The 21,457-nt window shown below is 42.9% G+C and overlaps 2 pseudogenes across 2 annotated transcripts in view; one reads left to right on the top strand and one right to left on the bottom strand.

Annotated features, from left to right (window-relative positions):
- The window catches only part of LOC126932812 (neuroblastoma breakpoint family member 11-like), a 44,703-nt pseudogene extending 24,392 nt beyond the window's left edge, over positions 1-20,311 (top strand). Inside the window, exons 7-16 of the transcript XR_007718326.1 lie at positions 1,549-1,651; positions 2,452-2,666; positions 3,718-3,790; positions 4,255-4,459; positions 5,740-5,791; positions 8,991-9,154; positions 10,191-10,243; positions 16,985-17,156; positions 17,869-17,920; positions 18,554-20,311. The product of XR_007718326.1 is annotated as a neuroblastoma breakpoint family member 11-like (transcript). The remainder of the gene's footprint in view (positions 1-1,548; positions 1,652-2,451; positions 2,667-3,717; positions 3,791-4,254; positions 4,460-5,739; positions 5,792-8,990; positions 9,155-10,190; positions 10,244-16,984; positions 17,157-17,868; positions 17,921-18,553) is intronic.
- Positions 1-21,457, bottom strand: part of LOC126931509 (neuroblastoma breakpoint family member 3-like) — an 833,099-nt pseudogene that overhangs the window by 721,311 nt on the left and 90,331 nt on the right. The gene's annotated exons all lie outside the window — the stretch shown is intronic.

Raw genomic sequence — 21,457 nt, forward strand, 5'->3', positions numbered from 1 at the left:
CTAGAGTTCAAATCCCAGTTGTTGATTTTCTGACACAGGCACAGAACGACCTGTTTTCTCCAAGAGGCTTCATCATGTTTTCAAGAATCCTCTCTGTACCATATAAGATCCTGCAGACAAATAACATCTAGTCTGTTGTTTTAAATGTCTGGGACTAGTGAACTTTTATTCAGTACAAGATTCTGTTGAGACCCAATAGTCAAAGCTCTGCTCTAGTGACCCTGAGGGAAACTTTGTGATAGTACCCAGTACCCGCTCTGAGGAGCTTCAAGAGGAGTCTGCTCCTAATAGAACCTGTGGTATCTGTAAGTGACAGCATCAAGAGCAGGGAGTAGGGGCCATGCACAGTGGCTCACCCCTGTAATCCCAGCACTTTGGGAGGCTGAGGTGGGCAGATCACGAGGTCAGGAGTTTGAGACCAGCCTGGGCAACATGGAGAAACCGCGTCTCCACTGAAAATACAAAAATTAGCTGGGCATGGTGGGAGGCACCTGTAATCCCAGCTACTCGGGAGTCTGAGGCAGGAGAATCTTTTGAACCCAGGAGGCGGAGGTTGCAGTGAGCCAAGATCGCGCCATTGCACTCCAGCCCTGGGCGACAGGGGAAGACTTGTCAAGGAGGAAAAAAAAAAAAAAAAAAAAAAAGCAGAGAGTACCCTGGTGAGAGGAAGTCCTGCTTCCTGGGGCACAGGCTCTTGTTCCTAAAGAGGAAGAAAGATCGCACCCAACAATGTGTGGAAGTAGTAGTGCAGTGGGCAGAGCAGGGACCCTGGGCCTCTATCCTGGGCTCCATCCAAGTTGCTTGTCTTGTCTGTCCCTCAGTTTCCTCATCTGTTCATAGGGTACTACAATAATAGCTATCTCTGTAAATTGCTGCAGTGAATTACATGAGCTATTTCTTGTCAATCTCCTAGAACACTTACTGGAACAGAGTAAACACTATCTATTAGTTCTTCATTCTACTGTTTCTAAATTAACACAAACTTTATTAGTATTTGAGCATATTTCCTTCATGGCCTTATGGTCTTATGTCTCATACTTTATGTTTCAGATATGATTCTTAAAATCATATCTGAAGATATGATTTAGAAATCAAAGATTTTAAAAATCTTTGACATGTCCTTGAAATTCCCAGTAAAAGGGAAACCATCAGTCCCATAGTCCTAGGGGCCTTCCCAACTGTACAAGAAATCACTGCTTCATGGCCCAGTGCAGTGTTTTAGAGGAGAGGCTGAAGGCTTGGGAAAGCAGCCCCGCATTCAGACTCAGACCTCAGGGGCTATGAATTCTGACTCCACTTCATTGTGGTTGAATCATCTTGTCAATTTCCTTGATGTGCCTTGAGTTTCTCTTTCTTTGTCTCTAAATTTTGGAGGATCAGATGCCAGAAAGTCGGGAGACTGAAGAGTAAAGATGTGGAAATCCCTGCCTAGAGCCTGGTAGTGGGGACAGTTTTGTCCTTTGGATGGACCCGCCTTCTGCCTGTAGGCAGTGACCACAGCAGCATGTCCAGCCTTCCACTGAGGCAGGCGTGTCTGTCTTTTCTCAGAGTATGAAGAGTGCAAAGACCTCATAAAATCTATGCTGAGGGATGAGCTGCAGTTCAAGGGGGAGAAGCTCTCAGAGCAGCTCAAGCAAGCTGAGGAGCTCAGGTGAGGGGGCCCTGTGGGGGCAGGCAGGTGGGCAGGTGTGTAAATCTCTGACGTACAGCAGCTCGGCGGGAGAAGTAAGAGCTAAGCTGGGTCAGGGAAGGGAAGGAATTGCCATGGCAGGCTCACGACACACAAATATTTATCAAACAGAGAACAAGGATAATAATAAGTTATGGGTTGCAGTTGTTTCTCAGAGCCTTGTTTTCTCTTTTTCAAACAAATAATTGTTGAGGTGAAATTTACATAACACGAAATTAATCAAAGCAGTGCAAACCACCCAGCAGCATTCAGTATACTCAAAATGGTGTGCCATCACCACCCCACTTACCCTTAGTCAGAATCACCTCCTGACTGGCTACGGCGTCTCATTCTTCCACTCATTCAATGTTGCCTTCTCGACCCTGTCATTCTTTTCTTCTTTCGTCTTTTCAATTCTCCCCATCTGCACCCGGCCTCATTTCTGTACATGGCTTTGTATCTATCGCCGCAAGATGCACTATGCGTATTTTCACATGGAAATGTCCGTGTCCATGAGTGAGGAACTGAAAGGATGTCTTTTTGAAATGGAATTAGGAAGACACCTACTTTTGTTTACAGAAGAGAAAGATGAATGGAACATCATCAAGGATCTTATAGGAGTCCTCTCTGATACAGAGGAAACCTGTAAACCATTTTCTATTCTTTCTCTTGGCCACAGACATTCCTTTAAACATGTGCTGACCTTCTGCTTGGAGGTCTCCTTGAGGACATTGTCGCTCATCCCTTTCCACTGTTAAATGTTCTCTACCCTCTCACCTTAGGCAATATAAAGTCCGGGTTCACTCTCAGGCACGAGAGCTGATCCAGTTAAGGGAGAAGTTACGGGAAGGGAGAGATGCCTCCCACTCATTGACTCAGCATCTCCAGGCCCTCCTCACTCCGGATGAGCCGGACAAGTCCCAGCGGCGGGACATCCAAGAACAGCTGGCTGAGGGGTGTAGGCTGGCACAGCACCTCGTCCAAAAGCTCAGCTCAGGTAAGATGGCCACAGGCCCTGATGACCCCAAACCCCAGGCTTATGAGAGACTCCAGACCTCCACACTTTCACAATGACAGTTGTATCGGTGGGGCTTTTTTCCACTAAACATGTGGCCATGACATGACCAGGACTTCCTGGGTAAGAACAGAGATGGGAAACCCATGAGGTTGGAGGTCACAGTATTGCAAATGACCCTCCTTCCTTGATGGAAGGTGGTCTTTGGAACAAGAGGCAGCATCTGTCTAGTTTTAAAGGACAGGAAGGAGGCTGTGACGGGAGGACGCTTGTTAGAGTGAAAAGAGCTCTGGACTAAGAATGAAGGTTCCCAGGCTGTCTCTTTGGCAATGTTCTTAGTAACTGTCAGTGAGGGAGTGATTTATCCTTCCTGAGTTTCTCTCTCTCCATCTGCAAAGGCAGCCAAATTGTCTCTTGCAAGGGTCTGAAGCATCCAAATGTGGGAACACTTAACGACTGTTTTTCAAAATGAGATGAAGCCCCTCGCCGTGTGGTGTTGGAGAAGGCACTTGATGTGGGGGCATTTGGTGGTAGGAAGGGCTTCAGACTGGAGCACTCCCCACGGAGAGAATGTCCCTGAATAACACAGCAGAAGCCACGTGGAGGGCCTGTGCAGTCTCCTGATGTATAGAGGACTGTGGGACAAGTTTGTCTTCTCCTAAAAGAAAGAATTAGGTTGGAAATGCGAACTGTGACAGGACACCAAGCCCGTGCCTGGGAATCAGATCTGTGGCGGGATGGGGGAGACAGCTGCCAAAGGCCAGAGAGAGGCTGCACAAGCCTCCAGTGATATGGGGACCAAAAGGTCTTTTCAATATTTGGCCACATCTTGATGGTGGCCCTCCAGATCAGAAATGCATTGCCTGATGGATCAGGAAACGACGCCAGGGCATTTTGTTAAAGATAAAACATGAGAGCTTTCAGTTGGACGGTGACCCATGCCTAGATGTTCATGTCTCTGTGCTCATTGGGCTGACTGTGCTTGCAGAGTGTGAAGTGGGAAATACCTGAACGAACACTTCTGTATTTACAGAAAATGGCCAAGGTGAGGATGCAGATGTTCAAGTTGAGGAGGCTGAGAAAGTACAGGATTCATGTGCCCCCAGGTAACACTGAATACTCAGGAGCAAGTAGTGGGTGGTAACATATGAAAAGGGTCTAGGAGGCGCACCCTCTCTGGCATCTAGGGTGGGCCCAAAGCCTGCATTCCCTTGGCCACAGTATGTGAAATTCAACCCAGCTTAGACACAGGGTGTGGCAGCTGTTGTGGTTCTCTGTGTGCGCCGAGTGTCATGTCTGTACTGTGCAGGGACAGCTGAGTCTTCATCCTCCTCAGCTCCTGTCTTTCCAGTGCAGTGAACATGAGTTGCTTTCTTCCTCTCTGGCTCCCATGGCAGCCATGCTCTGTTGCAGAGAGAAGAGGATTGCCTGTCACTTCTTAAAGGGAACCTCCTGTTTGCTTTCTTGGACTACTCTCTTTTTGCCTCTTGCCAAAACCAGCTAGGATTCCCTGGGGTCCAATCCCCCTGTGTTTAATCTTCTTTCTTCTCTGTCCCACCTGGCTCATCAGGGAGGTGCAGAAGGCCGAAGAAAGGGAAGTCCCTGAGGACTCACTGGAGGAATGTGCCGTCACTTGTTCAAATAGCCACGGCGCTTATGACTCGAACCAGCCACACAGGAACACCAAGATCACATTTGATGAAGACAAATTCAACTCACCTTTCATTGACTCATCCTCTCATGATGAGTGGAGGATGCTGTACATATTATCCCAGGTAGCCTGTCTTTTCCTTGTGTCTCCTGCCTCTGTCTAGGCTGAGGAAGGTAAACTCTGAAGACAGGCTCTATACACACAAATTGTTTTGAATAAAACCTACGGTGGCATCTAAACAGATATCAGGGAGTTTTTTGTCCTTCTCAGCTCATGTCATGCCTTTGTCTGCCAGTCCCCAGTATCAAGTTACTGGACCCCATGCAGATATGACAATCTCATAGTCACCTGAGTGCAGGAGGTGCACAGGAAGTATCTGTCAGGCCTTCTAGCTTCGATTCAGTATCTCTTGTCATCTGCGATTAAGTCATCTGTCCCTGAACAATGTTCATGGAGTTTCTATGCCTTTTTAAGGAAGCTGGCAGCCTTGCCTTTGTATCTGGAAATATTGATCCCTAGGCTTCACTGCTCTCAGCTTTAATCTTGATCTCCTTTAAGTCAGCTTGCTTAGCAGCACAGTCACCCTGAAATCAGGATGGAAAATTTTCTTCTTTACTTTGCTGATATATTTCCATAAAGCAAGGCTGGACCCTGTTTCTCCACCCCATCAGTGCAATGGCTGATCCAGTGTTTCTTTTTAGCATCATAGATTTTTTTGTTGTTGTTGTTGCAATGGAGTCTTGCTCTGTCACCCAGACTGGAGTGCCATGTCACCATCTTGGCTTGGTGCAACCTCTGCCTCCCAGATTCAGGTGATTCTCTTGCCTCAGCCTCCTGAGTAGCTGGGACCACAGGTGCACACCACTGCATCTGGCTAATTTTTGTATTTTTAGTAGAGACCAGGTTTCCCCATATTGGCCAGGCTGGTCTTTAACTCATGACCTGAAATGATTCACCTGTCTTGGCCTCCCAAATCACAGATTCTTTTTAAAGCAAGAGTTGTTCAAATTTATCTATCAGTCGAGTTTCATGTATAGATGCCTCTAAACATTTAATGTCCATGTTACCTGGTGATATAAGTCAGTATTGCAGCAACACTCCTAGAAAATTATTTGACCAATTTCTGGAGAGTTTTTTGGGAAAAATTTTGTTTAACTTTGACTCAGGCAGGGAATTATGGCATTATGGTCTACATGTAGAGGGAGACTTTGGCCTGTGGGTCTGGAAAGCAGGGTCATCTACTTCTCACCACACTTTATCTAGGGCACCCTAGAATATTCCTGTCAGAATTCATATTCTTGCACTGAGAATAGTTACATCCTTGTGCTATGACTGGACAGTGATTTGGTCATATGTGAAGTGTGAATTGCTTAATGTGACCTGCTTCCCTGAATTTATTTACAGAAAATGAAAGCGATGATGAGGAAGAGGAAGAAAAAGGGCCAGTGTCCCCCAGGTAATGCTGTGGAATTGTGGGCTGTTACTTCAGTAGTGACACCTAGAGATTGTAGATTTAGGGAAAAAGGGGAGGTGATGAATAGAACTATTTCTTCTGTTCACCCAGCTACAAATTATCCTTATTAACAATGTTGTGCGTTATTTGTGGTAACTGTATTGGTTTTAATTTCATAGTCCTCTCAATATAGGCACTTGCAATCAGATGAACCAGGTGAGCGAACCAAACAGGGTTTTCTTGTTGATCTTTTCAAAAAGCCAGCTCCTGGATTCACTGATTTTTTGAGGGTTTTTTTTGTGTCTCTATCTCCTTTAGTTCTGCTCTGATCTTCGTTATTATTTCTTGTCTTCTGCTAGCTTTTGAATTTGTTTGCCTTGCTTCTCTAGTTCTTTTAATTGTGATGTTAGAGTATCAATTTTAGATCTTTCCTGCTTTCTCTTGTGGGCATTTAGTGCTATAAATTTCCCTCTACACACTGCTTTAAATGTGTCCCAGAGATTCCGGTATGTTGTGTCTTTGTTCTCATTGGTTCCAAACAACATCTTTATTTCTGCCTTCATTTTATTATTTACCCAGTAGTCATTCAGAAGCAGGTTGTTCAGTTTCCATGTAGTTGTGCGGTTTTGAATGAGTTTCTTTATCCTGAGTTCTAATTTGATTACACTGTGGTCTGAGAGACAGTTTGTTGTGATGTTTGCTCTTTTACATTTTCTGAGGAGTGCTTTACTTCCAACTATGTGGTCAATTTTGGAATAAGTGCGATGTGGTGCTGAGAAGAATATATATTCCATTGATTTGGGGTGGAGAGTTTTGTAGATGTCTATTAGGTCTGCTTGGTGCAGAACTGAGTTCAATTCCTGGATATCCTTGTTAACTTTCTGTCTCGTTGATCTGTCTAATATTGACAGTGGGGTGTTAAAGTCTCCCATTATTATTGCGTGGGAGTCTACGTCTCTTTTTAGGTCTCTCAGGACTCGCTTTATGAATCTGGGTGCTCCTGTGTTGGGTGCATATATGTTTAGTTAGGATAGTTAGCTCTTCTTGTTGAATTGATCCCTTTACCATTATGTAATGGCCTTCTTTGTCTCTTTTGATCTTTGTTGGTTTAAAGTCTGTTTTATCAGAGACTAGGATTGCAACTCCTGCCCTTTTTTGTTTTCCATTTGCTTGGTAGATCTTCCTCCATCCCTTTATTTTGAGCCTATGTGTGTCTCTGCATGTGAGATGGGTCTCCTGAATACAGCACACTGATGGGTCTTGACTCTTTATCCAATTTGCCAGTCTGTTTTCTAGTTGGAGCATTTAGTCAATTTACATTTAAGGTTAATATTGTTATGTGTAAGTTTGATCCTGTCATTATGATGTTAGCTGGTTATTTTGCCCATTAGTTGATGCACTTTCTTCCTATCTAGCAGCAATGATCTTTACAATTTGGCATGTTTTTGCAGTGTCTAGTACCGGTTGTTCCTTTCCATGTTTAGTGCTTCCTTCAGGAGCTCTTGTAAGGCAGGCCTGGTGGTAGCAAAATCTCTGAGCATTTGCTTGTCTGTAAAGGATTTTATTTCTCCTTCACTTATGAAACTGAGTTTGGCTGGATATGAAATTCTGGGTTGAAAATTCTTTTCTTTAAGAATGTTGAATATTGGCCCCACTCTCTTCTGGCTTGTAGGATTTCTACCGAGAGATTTGCTGTTAGTCTGATGGGCTTCCCTTTGTGGGTAACCCAGCCTTTCTCTCTGGCTGCCCTTAGCATTTTTTCCTTCATCTCAACCTTGGTGAATCTGACAATTATGATTCTTGGGGTTGCTTTTCTCGAGGAGTATCTTTGTGGTGTTCTCTGTATTTCCTGAATTTGAATGTTGGCCTGCCTTACTAGGTTGGGGAAGTTCTCCTGGATAATATCCTGAAGAGTGTTTTCCAGCTTGGTTACATTCTCCCCATCACTTTCAGGTACACCGATCAAATATAGGTTTGGTCTTTTCACATAATCCCATATTTATTGGAGGCTTTGTTCATTTCTTTTTACTGTTTTTTTCCCTCTAGACTTCTCTTTTTGCTTCATTTCATTCATTTGATCTTCAATCACAGATATTCGTTTTTCCACTTGATCGAATCAGCTACTGAAGCTTGTGCATATGTCACGTAGTTCTCGTGCCATGGTTTTCAGCTTCATTAGGTCATTTAAGGTCTTCTCTACACTGTTTATTCTAGTTAGCTATTCATCTATTCTTTTTTCAAGGTTTTTAGCTCCCTTGTGATGGTTTTGCACATCCTCCTTTAGCTCAGAGAAGTTCATTATTACCGACTTTCTGAAGCCTACTTCTGTCACCTCGTCAAAGTCATTCTCCATCCTGCTTTGTTCCGTTGCTGGCAAGGAGCTGTGATCCTTTGGAGGAGAAGGGGTGCTCTGGTTTTTAGAATTTTCAGCTTTTCTGCTCTGGTTTCTCCCCATCTTTGTGGTTTTATCTACCTTTGGTCTTTGATGTTGGTGACCTACAGATGGGGTTTTGGTGTGGACGTCCTTTTTGTTGATGTGGATGCTTTTCCTTTCTGTTTGTTAGTTTTCCTTCTAACAGTTGGGTCCCTCAGCTGCAGGTCTGTTGGAGTTTGCTGGAAGTCCACTCCAGACCCTCAAACAGGGATTTCTTGGTGTCACCTGTTCTCTCCCATGTGTTTAAATCCAGAGAGAGATGTATATATGCTTTCTGCCCATTTGTTGTTAGTATGTTTGCTAGTATTTGTGCAAGAAAAGAAATTGGAAAAATAAACATATTATATCAAAATATTGGAAAAATGGGGCCCTTAATACACAAGCTGTGTGTCTGCACTGCCTCAAGAGCTCTGTTCACTTGAATGCCACATGCAAAATTCAACCCAATTTATGCAAAGTAGTTGAAGCCCTGTGTTAGTTCTCTGTGCTGCAAGTCATGATGGTAGTTTACAGGGAGAGTCTGGGTGCCTTGCGTTGGCTCATCTGTGGCAAATATACTGAGCACGTGCTGCCCATTTTTGCTCTGTCCTCAGAGCAGTCACCCTCCACCCTGCATTTAGAAGGATAGTTTTATTTCTCTTGAAGGAAAAATGCCTTTGGTTTCTGTGACCACTCCATTCTCTCTCCCATCAGATCATCTGGGGGGTTTTGTTGTCTAATCTCTGTTGGTTTAATCTTCTGTCATCTCTGTCCTGCCTGGCTCATCAGGAATCTGCAGGAGTCTGAAGAGGAGGAAGCCCCCTAGGAGTCCTGGGATGAAGGTTATTTGACTCTCTCAATTCCTGCTGACATGTCTGCCTCGTACCAGTCTTACAAGAGCACTTTTCCCTCATTAGAGGAACAGCAAGTCGGCTTGGCTCTTGACATAGGCAGTGAGTACTCCATTGTGAAGGTGATAAAGCTCCAGTTCATGTCCCATGTAGACCCCATAATCTTTGGGCCTTGTGCCCCTGGTTGGGCTGAGAGTTGCCATCACTGTGAGCTGAACCTATATATCAGTGTAGATTTCAATCACTCTGGAGTTGAGTCTGAAGCACAGGCATGGGGCGGGTCAGTGAGCTTTGCTCTCTTCCTAGTCTCAGGCCATACCCTTGCCACCCTTGACTGACTGTCAGGACATTGAACTCAAGGCAGGTGTGGCGAACTCACACCAAGCTCTGCAGCACATGCCCAGGAGTTGTCTGTCAGATCAGCTCATCTGAATTAAATGTCTCTTGCCAGCTACTAAGTTCCTTATGAGCTTTGTTCCCAAAGCATGTCTGTGTGGTTCTCTACCTGCCCAAGGCCAGTGTCACCCTTGTCTACCTCTCAGTGGAAGATGTGACCCAGGTTTCACTGAATTCATCCCCATTTTCTGTGTCTTCTAAGTTGGCTTGTTTTAGCTCAGCTGTCCATCATCTTGCTGGTATGTTTTCTAGATAAATGACTGACTTTTCATCCACAAAACCATAATAGCTGATGCTTCTGTGTAGAACCAAGTTCATTGTGACTCAAGAGCTGATACATTGCACCCCTTCATCAAATCTCAGTGTCCCCAATCTCGTAAAGTATCAAATCCTGGGTATTTGATGAGAGAAGCCTGAATATTGCAGTATCTCTTCTACGAGGTGTTAGAACTATTTGCCTACAATCTATTGGGAAAGACTTTGCTCATTTGTACAGAAACCTAGGACAGAGCTCATTGGGAAGATAACGTTCCAAAACGGGAATTTTGCCCAAGGCTCATGAAAGGAACCAAGTCAGTTCTTTCAAGACTTGACCTCAGGCCTCCTGGTATATTTTCTCTCAAAGTCTCCTGTTCTCACACTGAGAAGACTGATGTCCCTGTGTTAGGATTGGACAGAGGATTGTTTCTGTGTGCAAGAAGAACTGCTTAATGTAAGAAGCCCCATCTGAATTTATTTGCAGGACATTGGTGGGATCAAGTGAAAAAGTAGGAGCAAGAGGACACAGGTCCCAGGTGAGTCTGAGAAATTGTGGACTATTAATTTGATGTTGACACCTGGAGATGCCAAGTCCAAGGAAAACAGTACATGCTGAAAATAATGATTTCATCTTGTCAGACAAGTCTGAATTACCCCTACTAACATTGCTTTTGATTCTCATTACAGTAAATGTTTAGGTTTCCATTTCTTCCTACCCTTATCATTTACTAACATAGTGAAGGTTGACCATACCTCAAAAGCTGTATTCTCATGGTGACTGCTGGGAAACTTGAGCACATTTTATGCGAAATTATTGAGCCCACTCTTTTCATGATCACTGTTCACTGTGTGTCCTGACGGCACAAATACAGAGTGTCCTTGACTCCCTCATCAGTGTGTCACCTGGCCAATTCACTGAGCTCTCTCTCTCTCTCTCTCTGTGTGTGTGTCCTTCTCTTTCATCCTTTTCTACCTGGCCGTGGTCTATCACAACATAAAGGCAATAATTTGTAACCTCATTGATGGATCTATCCTTTTTGTTTTCTTTTTTTTTTTTTTTATTATACTTTAAGTTCTAGGGTAGATGTGCACAATGTGCAGGTTTGTTACATATATATACACGTGCCATGTTGGTGTGCTGCACCCATTAACTCATCATTTACATTAGGTATATCTCCTAATGCTATCCCTCCCCTTACCCCCTTCCCACAATAGTACCTGGTGTGTGATGTTCCCCTTCCTGTGTCTAAGTGATCTCATTGTTCAATTCCCGCCTATGAGTGAGAACATGCAGTATTTGGTTTTCTGTTCTTGCAATAGTTTGCTGAGAATGACGGTTTCCAGCTGCATCCATGTCCCTACGAAGGACACAAACTCATCCTTTTTTATGGCTGCATAGTATTCCATGGTGTATATGTGCCACATTTTCTTAATCCAGTCTGTCACTGAGTTGACTCCAAGTCTTTGCTATTGTGAATAGTGCTGCAATAAACATATGTGTGCATGTGTCTTTATAGCAGCATGATTTATAACCCTTTGGGTATATACCCAGTAATGGGATGGCTGGGTCATATGGTATTTCTAGTTCTAGATCCTTGAGGAATCGCCACACTGTTTTCCATAATGGTTGAACTATTTTACAGTCCCACCAACAGTGTAAAAGTGTTCATATTTCTCCACATGCTCTCCAGCACCTGTTGTTTCCAGACATTTTAATGATTGCCATTCTAACTGGTGTGAGATGGTATCTCATTGTGGTTTTGATTTGCATTTCTCTGATGGCGAGTGATGATGAGCTTTTTTTCGTGTGTTTGTTGGCTGTATGTCTTCTTTTGAGAAGTGTCTGTTCATATCCTTTGCCCACTTTTTGATGGAGTTGTTTGTTTTTTTCTTGTAAATTTGTTTGAGTTCTTTGTAGGTTCTGGATATTAGCCCTTTGTCAGATGAGTAGATTGCAAAAATTTTCTCCCATTCTGTATGTTGCCTGTTCACTCTGATGGTAGTTTCTTTTGCTGTGCAGAAGCTCTTTAGTTTAATTAGATCCCATTTGTCAATTTTGGCTTTTGTTGCCATTGCTTTTGGTGTTTTAGACATGAAGTCTTTGCCCATGCCTATGTCCTGAATGGTATTACCTAGGTTTTCTTCTAGTGTTTTTATGGTTTTAGGTCTAACATTTAAGTCTCTAATCCATCTTGAATTAATTTTCGTATAAGGAGTAAGGAAAGGATCCAGTTTCAGCTTTCTACTTATGGCTAGCCAATTTTCCCAGCATCATTTATTAAATAGGGAATTCCTTTCCCCATTTCTTGTTTTTCTCAGGTTTGCCAAAGATCAGATGTGTGGTATTATTTCTGAGGACTCTGTTCTGTTCCATTGGTCTATATCTCTGTTTTGGTACCAGTACCATGCTGTTTTGGTTATTGTAGCCTTGTAGTATAGTGTGAAGTCAGGTAGCGTGATGCCTTCAGCTTTGTTCTTTTGGCTTAGGATTGTCTTGGTGATGCGGGGTCTTTTTTGGTTCCATATGAACTTTAAAGCAGTTTTTTCCGATTCTGTGAAGAAAGTCATTGGTAGCTTAATGAGGATGGCATTGAATCATGAATTACCTTGGGCAGTATGGCCATTTTCATGATACTGATTCTTCCTATCCATGAGCATGGTATGTTCTTCCATTTGTTTGTGTCCTCTTATTTCCCTGAGCAGTGGTTTGTAGTTCTCCTTGAAGAGGTCCTTTATATCCCTTGTAAGTTGGATTCCTAGGTATTTTATTCTCTTTGAAGCTATTGTGAATGGGAGTTCATTCATGATTTGGCTCTCTGTTTGTCTGTTACTGGTGTATAAGAATGCTTGTGATATTTGCACATTGATTTTGTATCCTGAGACTTTGCTGAAGTTGCTTATCAGCTTAAGGAGATTTTGGGCTGAAACAATGGAGTTTTCTAAATATACAATCATGTCATCTATAAACAGGGACAATTTGACTTCGTCTTTTCCTAACTGAATACCCTTGATTTCTTTCTCTTGCCTGATTGCCCTAGCCAGAACTTCCAACACTATGTTGAATAGGAGTGGTGAGAGAGGGCATCCCTGTCTTGTGCCAGTTTTCAAAGGGAATGCTTCCAGTTTTTGCCCATTCAGTATGATATTGGCTGTGGGTTTGTCATAAATAGCTCTTATTATTTTGAGATACGTTCCATCAATACTGAATTTTTTGAGAGTTTTTAGCATGAAGGGCTGTTGAATTTTGTCAAAAGCCTTTTCTGCATCTATTGAGATAATCATGTGGTTTTTGTCTTTGGTTCTGTTTATATGCTGGATTACATTTATTGATTTGTGTATGTTGAACCAGCCTTGCATCCCAGGGATGAAGCCCACTTGATCATGGTGGATAAGCTTTTTGATGTGCTGCTGGATTTGGTTTGCCAGTATTTTATTGAGGATTTTTGCATCGATGTTCATCAGGGATGTTGGTCTAAAATTCTCTTTTTTTGTTGTGTTTCTGCCAGGCTTTGGTATCAGGATGATGCTGGGCTCATAAAATGAGTTAGGGAGGATTCCCTCTTTTTCTATTGATTGGAATAGTTTCAGAAGGAATGGTAGCAACTCCTCGTTGTACCTCTGGTAGAATTCGGCTGTGAATCTGTCTGGTCCTGGACTTTTTTTGGTTGGTAGGCTATTAATTATTGCCTCCATTTCAGAGCCTGCTATTGGTCTATTCAGGGATTCCACTTCTTCCTGGTTTAGTCTTTGGAGAGTGTAAGTGTCCAGGAAATTATCCATTTCTTCTAGGTTTTCTAGTTTATTTGTGTAGAGGTGTTTATAGTATTCTCTGATGGTAGTTTGTATTTCCGTGGGGTTTGGGGTGATATCCCCTTTAACATTTTTTATTGCGTCTATTTGATTCTTCTCTCTTTTCTTCTTTATTAGTCTTGCTAGCAGTCTGCCAATTTTGTTGATCTTTTCAAAAAACCAGTTCCTGGATTCATTGATTTTTTGGAGGGTTTTATGTGTCTCTGTCTCCTTCAGTTCTGCTCTGATCTTAGTTATTTCTTGCCTTCTGCTAGCTTTTGAATGTGTTTGCTCTTGCTTCTTTAGTTCTTTTAATTGTGATGTTAGTGTCAATTTTAGATCTTTCCTGCTTTCTCTTGTGGGCATTTAGTGCTATAAATTTCCCTCTACACACTGCTTTAAATCTGTCCCAGAGATTCTGATATGTTGTATCTTTGTTCTCATTGGTTTCAAAGAACATCTTTATTTCTGCCTTCATTTCGTTATGTACCCAGTAGTCACTCAGGAGCAGGTTGCTCAGTTTCCATGTAGTTGAGTGGTTTTGATTGAGTTTCTTAGTCCTGAGTTCTAGTTTGATTGCACTGTGGTCTGAGAGACAGTTGTTATAATTTTTGTTCTTTTACATTTTCTGAGGAGTGCTTTACTTCCAACTATGTGGTCAGTTTTGGAATAAGTGCATGTGGTGCTGAGAAGAATGTATATTCCAGTGATTTGGGGTGGAGAGTTCTGTAGATGTCTATTAGGTCTGCTTGGTGCAGAACTGAGTTCAATTCCTGGATATCCTTGTTAACTTTCTGTCTTGTTGATCTGTCTAATGTTGACAGTGGGGTGTGAAAGTCTCCCATTATTATTGTATGGGAATCTAAGTCTCTTTGTATGTCTCTAAGGACATGCTTTATGAATCTGGGTGCTCCTGTATTGGGTGCATATATATTTAGGATAGTTAGCTCTTCCTGATGAATTGATCCCTTTGCCATTATGTAATGGCCTTCTTTGTCTCTTTTGATCATTGATGGTGTGAAGTCTGTTTTATCAGAGACTAGGATTGCAACCCCTGCTTTTTGTTTGTTCTCCATTTGTTGGTAGATCTTCCTCCATCCCTTTATTTTGAGCCTATGTGTGTCTCTGCATGTGAGATGGGTCTCCTGAATACAGCACACTGATGGGTCTTGACTCTTTATCCAATTTGCCAGTCTGTGTCTTTTAATTGGAACATTTAGTCAATTTACATTTAAGGTTAATATTGTTATGTGTGAACTTAATATCATAATGTCATTATGATATTAGCTGGTAATTTTGCTTGTTAGTTGATGCAGTTTCTTCCTATCATCGATGGAGTTTACATTTTGGCCTGTTTTTGCAATGGCTGGTACCAATTGTTCCTTTCCATGTTTAGTGCTTCTTTCAGGATCTCTTGTAGGGCAGACCTGGTGGTGACAAAATCTCTGAGCATTTGCTTATCTGTAAGGGATTTTATTTCTCCTTCACTTATGAAACTGAGTTTGGCTGGATATGAAATTCTGGGTTGAAAATTCTTTTCTTTAAGAATGTTGAATATTGGCCCCCACTCTCTTCTGGCTTGTAGAGTTTCTGCCGAGAGATCTGCTATTAGTCTGATGGGCTTCCCTTTGTGGGTAACCCGACCTTTCTCTCTGGCTGCCCTTAACATTTTTTCCTTTATTTCAACTTTGGTGAATCTGACAATTATGTGTCTTGGGGTTGCTCTTCTCCAGGAATATCTTTGTGGCATTCTCTGTATTTCCTGAATTTGAATGTTGGCCTGCCTTACTAGGTTGGGGAAGTTCTCCTGGATGCTATGCTGCAGAGTGTTTTCCAACTTGGTTACATTTTCTCCGTCACTTTCAGGCACACCAATCAGACGTAGATTTGTTCTTTTCACATAATCCCATATTTCTTGGAGGCTTTGTTCATTTCTTTTTACTCTTTTTCTCTACACTTCTCTTCTTGCTTCATTTCATTTATTTGATCTTCAATTGCTGATACTCTTTCTTCCAGTTGATTGAGTCGGTTCCTGAAGCTTGTGCATTTGTCACGTAGTTCTCATGTTATGGTTTTCATCTCTCTCAGTTCTTTTAAGGACTTCTCTATGTTGGTTATTCTAGTTAGCCATTCGTCAAATCTTTTTCAAGGTTTTTAGTTTCTTTGCTCTGGTTACATAGTTCCTCCTTTAGCTCTGAGAAGTTTGATCAACTGAAGCCTTCTTCTCTCAACTCATCAAAGTCATTCTCCATCCAGCTTTGTTCTGTTGCTGGCGATGAGCTGCGTTCCTTTGGAGGGGGAGACGTGCTCTTATTTTTTGAATTTCCAGCTTTCTGCACTGCTTTTTCCCCATCTTTGTGGTTTTATCTTCCTTTGGTCTTTGATGATGGTGTCCTGATGGGGTTTTGGTGTGGGTGTCCTTTCTGTTTGCTAGTTTTCCTTCTAACAGTCAGGACCCTCAGCTGCAGGTCTATTGGCATTTGCTTGAGGTCCACTCCAGATGCTGTTTGCCTGGGTATCAGCAGCAGAGGCTGCAGAAGATAGAATATTGCTGACAGCGAGTGTTGCTGTCTGATTCTTGCTCTGGAAGCTTCGTCTCAGGGGTGTACCCTGCCATGTGAGGTGTGAGGTGTCAGTCTGCACCTAGTGGGGGATGTCTCCCAGTCAGGCTACTCAGGGGTCAGGGACCCACTTGAGCAGGCAGTCTGTCCGTTCTCAGACCTCAACCTCCATGCTGGGAGATCCACTGCTCGCTTCATAGCTGTCAGACAGGGGCATTTACCTCTGCCGAGGTTTCTGCTGCTTTTTGTTTAGCTATGCCCTGTCCCCAGAGGTGGAGTCTACAGAGGCAGGCAGGCCTCCTTGAGCTGTGGTGGGCTTCACCCAATTCGAGCTTCCCAGTGGCTTTGTTTACCTACTTAAGCCTCAGCAATGGAGGGCGCCCCTCCCCTAGCCTCGCTGCCACCTTGCAGTTAGATCTCAGACTGCTGTGCTAGCAATGAGGGAGGCTCTGTGGGCCAGGGACCCTCTGGGCCAGGTGTGTGATATAATCTCCTGGTGTGCCGTTTGCTAAGAACCTTGATAAAGCGCAATATTAGGGTGGGAGTTACCCGATTTTCCAGGTGTTATCTGTCTCAATTTCCTTTGGCTAGGAAAAGGAATTCCCTTCCCCCTTGCGCTTCCCAGGTGAGGTGATGCCTCGCCTGCTTCAGTTCTCGCTGGTCAGGCTGCACCTGCGGACCAGCACCAACTGTCCAACACACCCCAGAGAGATGAACGCGGTACCTCAGTTGAAAATGCAGAAATCACCCGTCTTCTGTGTTGCCACGCTGGGAGCTGGAGGCTGGAGCTGTTCCTATTTGGCCATCTTGGGCACGTCTCTCCTTTTTCTTTTTTAACCACTTCCTAATGCTACCCATGAAATCCAGTTGAGGCTCTGTTGTGTCTGATTTCCTCTGGCTTATTCTTTACTTTTTCTATTTTTCCGGTCTCAGCTGGGAGCTACTGGAGGTAGTAGATCCTGAAGTCTTGCAGGACTCACTGGATAGATGTTATTCATCTCCTTCCAGTTATCTTGAACTGCCTGACTCCTGCCAGCCCTACAGAAATTTCTTTTACTCACTGGAGGAACAACACATTGGCTTTTCTCTTGATGTGGATGGTGAGTACCTTTCTATGAAGGTGATAAGGATCCACTGAGTCTTCCATATAGAGATCATATTCCTGCTCCAAGTGGCCGTTACTGAGCTGAGAGATGTCATTGCTGCAGTGAGGACCTGTAGGCACATGTAGGTTGAATGAAACTCTAGTTCTACCTGGAAGCCCAGACATGGGATTGGTCAGTGAGCATGGCTGTCTTCCTAGTCTCAGGCCATGCCTGTGTCACTCTGATTCTACTCTCAAGACATTGGACCTGGGCAGATGTGACAAATTCAGAGAACTATGATTTGACTCAAGGGTTTGTCGATTTCCTTTTTCACTCTAATTTTAGTGTCTAAAATCCTCACAACCATGAACAATCTGAGTATTTGATGAGACAGGGCTAAATATTGCAGTTTTTCTTCTAGAAGTCTTTTGAGGGTATTTGCTTTAAATTGATTGGAAAAATATGGCATAACCATTTGCACAAACTTGTGACAAATGATATTGGGATAACGATCTGCCAGAATAGGGACATTTTACCCACAGTTTCTGGGACAAAAACCAAGGAATCTCTATCATGACCAGCCTTCAGGCCTCTGGAAATATATCTCTCACAGTGTCGTATTCTCATGCTGAGGCGCCTGAGGTCCCTGTGTGAGGATTAGACAGTGGATTGTATGTGTGTAGGGGAATCAGCTTAATGTGTCTGTCCATGTCTGAATTTATTGCAGAAATTGAAAAGTACCAAGAAGCGGAAGAAGATCAAAACCCACCATGCCCCAGGTAACTTTCAGCAATTGTGGATGCTTAGTTCTGTGTTAACACCTGGAGACGACAGATCCAGGGAAAACAGAGTATGTTTGATTTCATGTTTTCAACGAAGGCTGAATTCCTCCTATTGACATTGCTGTTGGTTTTCATTGCAGTAGACGTTTAGGTTTCCATTTCTTCCTCCCCTTATCATTTACTAACGTATCACAGGTTGACCATACCTCAAAAGCTGTACTCTCATGGTGACTGCATTGAATTTTGAGCACATTTTATGGAAAACTATTGAGCTCATTCTTTTCATGATCACTGTTTGCTGTGCGTCATGAGGGCACCAACTCAGAGTGTCCTTTTTCTCCCTTATCAGTGTGTCACCTGGCCAATTCACTGAGCTCACTTTCTCTCTCTTTCTGTCTCTCTCTGTCTCTCTCTGTCTCTGCCTCTCTCTCTCTCTCTGTCTTTCTCTTTCAATGTTTTCTACCTGGCCCTGTTCTATCCCAACATAAAGTCAGTAATTGTTTTACCTCATTAATGGATCTATCCTTTTTCTTTTTTAACCACTTCCTCATGTTACCCCTGAAATCTAGTTGGGGCTCTGTGGTGTCTGATTTTCCCTGGCTGCTGCTTTAGTTTTGTCTCCTTTTCCAGGCTCAACAGCGTGCTGGTGGAAGTGGAAGAGCCTGGAGTCTTGCAGGACTCATTGGATAGATGTTATTCGACTTCTTCAACTTACTTTGAATTACCTGACTCATTTCAGCACTACAGAAGTGCCTTTTACTCATTTGAGGAACAGCACATTAGCTTGTCCCTTGACATGGACAATAGGTTTTTTACTTTGACAGTGATAAGGCTCCACCTGGTCTTCCAGATGGTAGTCATATTCCCACACTAAGCAGCCCTTACTAAGCTGAGAGATGTCATTGCTGCAGGCAGGACCTATAGGCACATGTAGGCTTGAATGAAACTGTAGTTCCATTTGGAAGCCCAGACATAGGATGGATCAGTGGGCATGGCCCTATTCCTATTCTCAGACCATGCCAGTGGCAACCTGTGCTCAGTCTGAAGACATTGGACCCAAGTTAGGTGTGACACGTTTACATAACTATGCAGCACATGCCGGGAGTGGTCTGTCAGACATTCTAATTTGAAAGATATACCCACATATCTCTGGGTAGCTACAAAGTTCCTCAGGGATTTCATTTTGCTGGCATGTCTCTGAGCTTCTACACCTGTTCAAGGTTAGTGTCATCTTTGTGTTTAGCTCATCCAAAGGTGTTACCCTGGTTTCAATGAACCTAACCCCATTCTTTCTGTCTTCAGTGTTGGCTTGTTTTAGCGGATCCATCTGTAACACAGGAGGGATCCTTGGCTGAGGATTGTATTTCAGAACCACTGACTGCACTTGACAGTTGTTAACCCACTAGGCTCTTTTGGTTAGAGAAGCCACAGTCCTTCAGCCTCCAGTTGATATCGATACTTAGGAAGACCACAGCTAGATGGACAAACAGCATTGAGAGGCCTCAGCCCTGCTCCTCTCAATTCCATCCTGTAGAGAACAGGAGTCAGGAGCCGCTGGCAGGAGACAGCATGTCACCCAGGACTCTGCCGGTACAGAATATGAACAATGCCATGTTCTTGTAGAAAACGCTTAACGTGGGTTTCATAGGAGGTAATCACCAGACAACTGCAGAATGTAGAACACTGAACAGGGCAACTGACCTGTCTCCTTCACACAGTCCATGTCACCATGAATCACACAACAGAAAGGAAAAGAGATACTTTGGGTTCAAAAAAAGTAAAAAGATAATGTAGCTACATTTCCTCAGTTATTTTGAACCCAAAATATCTCCTCATCTTTTTGTTGTTGTCATTGATTGTGGTGACATGGACTTGTTTGTAGAGGACAGGTCAGCTGTTTGGCTCAATGATCTACATTCTGAAGTTGTCTGAAAATGTCTTCATGATTAAATTCAGCCTAAACGTTTTGTTGGGAACACTGCAAAGTCAATGCTGTGAGTTTCCAACCTCAGCCCATCTGCAGGCAGAGAAGGTCTAGTTTGTCCATCACCATGATCATGATATCAGGACAGGTTACTTGGTTAAAGAGGGGTCTAGGAGATCTGTCCCTTTTAGAGATACCTTCCTTATAATGAAGTATTTGGGAAAGTGGTTTTTAAAATATAAGTGTCCTGTATTCTAATGATCATGCTCTAAACATTTTATCATTTATTAATCATCCCTGCCTATGTCTATTATTAGATTCATATCTCTACCCTGGAAATTTTCTGTCTCAATTTTTACTGTGCCTTTGTTTTTGCTAGTATCTGTTGTTGAAAAAAATTCTCTGCCTGAGTTTTAATTTTTGTCCAAAGTTAATTTTAATCTATACAATTAAAAACTTTTGCCCGTCACTCTGGACTGTCGGACTGTTTTTCATTCAGTGTTGGAATCTTTTATTATGCTGATTGGTTTTCATGGGTACTGATGTGAATTAATAAAAACATTTTCATTTTCCTGTTTATTTTCTAATCTCTTCCACATGGTAGGCTATGTTTACCATATGTAGCAGAATGTATTTACTACATTTCTTGGTTCTAGTTATTTGTATTCTTTGTGAGTGTGTGTCTGTCTGTGTGTGCCTTTGGCATTTAGGAAGGGTTGTATAGCTCATGGTTAATATTGCACTAAAAATGTTTTTGATAGTTTTCCCCCCTTTGAACTAGACACACTTCTAATATTTAGTTTATATGTTTTAAATTATAACTTTCAAAGTCAAATATTTCCATACGACAGTCAATTACATGATGTGTTTTTTTTTCTACCTTCTTTACCTGCCACTTCTCATAATGGTATTTGAACCTAAACATATACCAGTGACATTCTGTGATTGTCATCTTGTCCCCACCTTGGTTTTTGGTTTAGATCCACAATTAAATATATTAATGCTTATGAGCGAATTAAGTGAATGTCACAGTCATCACTTGCTGAGTGGTACTAATCCTTAACAGGGTCCTCATGAACGAATCAGGTCTTGCTGAGTTTAGCATGTTTAATAATCTTTTCTCACGATCTTGATACATGGATCGCATTACTGGATATGAGGTGCTTGAGTTTTTAGGAGATATTGTCTTCCTTGGGGGACATACATGGTGTGTGTTCTCATTGTGGGATTCAATTTTGTTCTACCAGGACCTCTAATTTCTGCCAGTTACTTCATTCATTTGTTCTCCTCACCACGAGTCTCCAGAGGATGCTTCCTTTGTCCACGCCTCCCCATCTCCAGCAATTCTGCATTTCCAAGATTGGCACCTCTGGTCCTCCACACGGCGTAGCCCCTTCCTTTCAATTCCCCAGTAGCCAGTGCTCTAATCCACCAGATCTCAGGCATGATCTGTGTTTCTCCACACTCACTTTTCAAGGATAGTTTTACCTGTGTTCTGTCATGAACAGCCCCTCCCTGCTGTCCTGGCCTCTATTTGCATAGTGTTTCCTGCTCCCTCTGCCGTTGTGTGGCTCCCAGACCTGGCTAAATAAAATCACCTGAGGGCCATG

Source organism: Macaca thibetana, chromosome 1 (genome assembly GCF_024542745.1).
Source record: "Macaca thibetana thibetana isolate TM-01 chromosome 1, ASM2454274v1, whole genome shotgun sequence".
In the NCBI taxonomy this organism is placed as follows: Eukaryota; Metazoa; Chordata; class Mammalia; order Primates; family Cercopithecidae; genus Macaca; species Macaca thibetana.